Genomic DNA, 4,282 nt, shown 5'->3' on the forward strand with positions numbered 1-4,282 from the left:
CAACCCCGGGTGGACTTCAAGCCACCGGGTCTGGGACCCGAACCGCGGTCGACCACGTGGGAGTCCAGCGACATAGCCATTACGCTAACTGCTGGTCCCAGTAGTCTCTGTTCTTGAAGCTGTGAGAAGTAGTAAAACACTGGCATTCTCCTAGAGAAGAAAACAAAAGTGGGTCAGGTACGAGCCTGGCAGTTGCTTAGAAGTACATTAGCTCTCTTCCTCGGCGCTGCCTGTGGAGGTGGCGGCCATCTCTTACCCGGCGTCATGGCTGCCCTCCGGCCCCTCGTGAAACCCAAGATCATCAAAAAAAGGACCAAGAAGTTCATCCGGCACCAGTCAGACCGATATGTCAAGATTAAGCGCAACTGGCGGAAACCCAGAGGGATTGACAACAGGGTGCGGAGGAGGTTCAAGGGGGCAAGATCCTGATGCCCAACATCAGTTTCGGCGGCAACAAGAAAACGAAGCACGTACTGCCCAGCGGCTTCCGGAAGTTCCTGGTCCACAACGTCAAGGAGCTGGGAGTGCTGATGTGCAGTAAGTCACTGTGCTGAGATGGCCACAACGTCTCCTCCAAGAACGCAAGGCCATCGTGGGACGGGCAGCCCAGCTGGCCACCCGAGTCACCAATCCCAACGCCAGGCTGCGCAGTGAAGAGAACGAGTAGACGGCTCGTGTGCACGTTGTTCGTTTCTAAATAAAGCCACAACCCCCCCCAAAAAAGAAGTACATTAGAATGAGGTGTGAAAAAATAGCCGTACTTGTCAAAAGAAGTCATTGGGAAACTAATATTTGTCTAAGTTTATAATAGCTCACTCTCTTTTTTCTCCTGCATTTTAAATTTTATGATTTTTTTAAACTTACATTTAATTGTTGTGCATTTTATAGCATACACTTGTTTTTCTTCCCCCCTCTTAATTCCTTCTCTCTCACCCTTTCTCCATTGCTCACCACCCTCCCTCACTCTCCGCGTTTCTAAAATCCCCAGCAGCTCTCCGCGTTTTTACACCTCCCGGGCTTTCCATTTTTGCCACAGAGTGCGGACGTTTGGTGGGTGTTCAGTGTGTTCCATAGAGTGTGGACGTTTGGTGGGCGTTCAGTGACGACCATAGAGTGCGGACGTTTGGTGGACGTTCAGTGTCTGAAATAGAGTGTGGACATTTGGTGGGCGTTCAGTGTCGGCCATAGAGTGTGGATGTTTGGTGGGCGTTCAGTGTCGGCCATAGAGTGCGGACGTTTGGTGGGTGTTCAGTGTGTTCCATAGAGTGTGGACGTTTGGTGGGCGTTCAGTGTCGGCCATAGAGTGCGGATGTTTGGTGGGCGTTCAGTGTCAGTCATAGAGTGCGGACGTTTGGTGGACGTTCAGTGTCTGAAATAGAGTGTGGACATTTGGTGGACGTTCAGTGTCGGTCATAGAGTGCGGACGTTTGGTGGGTGTTCAGTGTGTTCCATAGAGTGCGGACGTTTGGTGGGCGTTCAGTGTCGGCCATAGAGTGTGGACGTTTGGTGGGCGTTCAGTGTCGGCCATAGAGTGTGGACGTTTGGTGGACGTTCAGTGTCTGAAATAGAGTGTGGACATTTGGAGACATGGAAGCTACTAGGTTATTCAGTGCCCACAACAGGATGGCATATGAGATATTCTCAGGCAGATCAAGAGTTGGCCCTCCCTTTTCTTCTTTTCCTCTCTCTCTCTCTCTCTCTCTTTTTCCCTTTTAAAATTTATTTACTTGATGCCATGAGTAAGAGAGAGAGAGAACCCAGTGGGGTCTTGTTTGTATGTATATTTTATTTCCATTAGAAAAATATTACCTGTACAAAATTTTGGTCCATGTTCTTTTTTACCTTTACCACTCACATTTAGGTACTTTAACCCTGCTCAAGCAAAAGCAGAATCTCACATCTGACCTGATATTGAAAAACAAATACTTTGCATCACGATCCAGCCCCAGGTCACAGGCAGGAGTGTGACGGCCTGACTCAGGGCGACTCTGGGCCCAGACTAGGAGCCTTCCCACGCGGGAGTGTCTCACCGAGAGTCACATTTTAACGCCAGCTACTGCCTGACCCCAGCGTTCTTTTCATTCAAGAAGAACGCCTGCTTTGTTTCAGGTCTAGGAACTTGGGGTACGTTAACAGAGGGAAAAGGGCCAATGCTCTTGCTTTCTGCCGGTGAGATGGAATAGGCAAGCAATAAACTCGTGCATTCGAAAGTATATTTTAGGACCATAGAGCCTGGGGAAGGGATAGCTATGGAAGGAGCCCGAGACAGTACTTGGCGACGGTGGCAGGGGCACTGCAGGGTGTAGAATAAACTCTCCAGAGAAGGTGAGGTGTGGAGAGACGTGCACCAAGGACACCTGGTCACAGAGCGCTGCTGGGGGGACTCCGCGAGCAAAGGCCCAGGGCGTCCGGAGGACAGACGCCGTGAGTTTACGCCGGGCCGAGGGAAGCAGGGTGTGCGGGAAGTGCTCAGAGGCAGGTCTGGCAAGGTCACAGGCATGATAAACCACGGCTGGACCTTCTGGGTGAGGGGCCAATTCTGAGGAGTTTTGAGCATGTGCCATAATACGACTTCGTCCTGAGAGAATCGTTCTGATATTACGTTAAGAACAGCAGGTCAGGAAGGAAGGGCGAGAGTAAGAGAAATCGGAGGGGCTGTCGGGGTCTCCCAGGAATCAGTGGTGCCGACAATGAGGGCAGTAGAGGTCTGAGAGGTGCCAGCTCCCGGATGTATGTAGGCAAAAGTTGACTTCTTGACTGATTGAGTGTAGGATATAAGATAGAAAAGAGTTGAGAGTCCCCATAACACGTGGTTTAAGCGTCCGTAGAATGGGGTTGCCACTCTATGGGAGTGGGAAAAGATGGGGGAAAAAAAAAAACCTGAGAAAGACTTTGGGAGAGGTCAGCTTGAAAGTGTCTGACACAAAGTTGAGGTGTCTGGTAGATGTCCACATAACAGTCTGAAATGTTTCTGAGCTGAATATAAAATTGAGGTGTCATTAGAATGTATGTGTGCACACTACATAAATATCTAATATTTAAAGCCAGAACTGACGAGAAGGCTCAGGAAGAGGAGCAATTCACAGGGTAATTCCCTGAGTCCTCCATATGAAGTCGTTAGGCAGAAAAGCAGGAACCAGCTAAGGTGTTTGAGGCATGGTCACCAAGCTAGGGGGCAAACTAGAGAGTATGGCTCTTTGGATGCACGTGAAGAAAGCTGATCTAAGTGAAATAAGTTTTTCCAAGTAAAGTTTGTTTGACAAAGGAAAGACCAGCTGTGTCAGATGGTGGTATTTGAGGACCGTAAAGACTAAGAATTGACCACTGAAATGAACAAAGTGGAGGTCACTGGTGACCAAGCAGTTTTGGAAGGATAGTGAGGACAATGTTTAATTGAAAAGGACAATGGTGAGAAGATAATTGAAGAATTGATTAGTTTTGATGCAACAGGGAACTAAGAAAGAGAAAGGGAGAAAACTTGCTTAGGTAAAATGGAGGCCAAAATAATTATTGGATAAAGGACTCTGGAAATACAGCATGCAAGATACATTCGGCCTCCCACTCACTCCCATCCCATGTAGGCTGGAGTGGGCTTCCCATACATTCTACATTTGGATTTGCCATAAAGTCCTCAATCCTACATCATTTCTCTGGGGGATGGTTAGCTGTAGGTTCTTAATTCTTCTTCTCATGTGGCCCTTTCCCCACTGGATTGACGGGTATCCTTTGTCAAAAATGAGTTGGGTGTATGTTTTGGGGTTTATTTCTGGGACTCTACTCTGTTCCATTGGCCCTTATGTCTGTTTTTGTGCCAATACCATGCTGTTTTGATTAACATACCTTTATAATGTATTTTTGGGTCAGGAAGTGAGATGCCTCCTACTCCAGTCTTCTTGTGCAGGATGACTTTAGCAAAACTCGGTCTTTTATGGTTCTAGACAAATTCTATGATTGTCTTTTCTAGATCTGAGAAGAATGTCTCTTTTAATTTTATAGAGATTGCATTAAATATGTAGATTAATTATGGTAGAATTGCCATTTTGATTATAATAATTCTCCCAGTCCAGGAACATGGGATGTCCTTCCACTTTTTAGTGTCCTTTTGCATTTCCTTTTAAAGGTTTTCATAGTTTTCTTGTAGAGGTCTATGACTTCTTTGGTTAGATTTATTCCTAAGTATTTCATACTTCTTGTGGCTATGGTAAATGGGATTACTTTCTTCAGTTCTGTCTCTGTCTGCTTGTCATTTGTATATAGAAATGCTATAGATTTTTGTAAGTTA

At 46.8% G+C, this 4,282-nt stretch overlaps 1 pseudogene; it reads left to right on the forward strand.

Annotated features, from left to right (window-relative positions):
- The first annotated feature begins 213 nt into the window (after positions 1 to 213).
- Positions 214 to 700, forward strand: LOC102501253 (60S ribosomal protein L32 pseudogene; annotated as a pseudogene).
- Positions 701 to 4,282: the final 3,582 nt, after the last annotated feature.

This window comes from Tupaia chinensis, unplaced genomic scaffold (assembly GCF_000334495.1).
Source record: "Tupaia chinensis unplaced genomic scaffold, TupChi_1.0 Scaffold144336_2, whole genome shotgun sequence".
Lineage (NCBI taxonomy): Eukaryota > Metazoa > Chordata > Mammalia > Scandentia > Tupaiidae > Tupaia > Tupaia belangeri.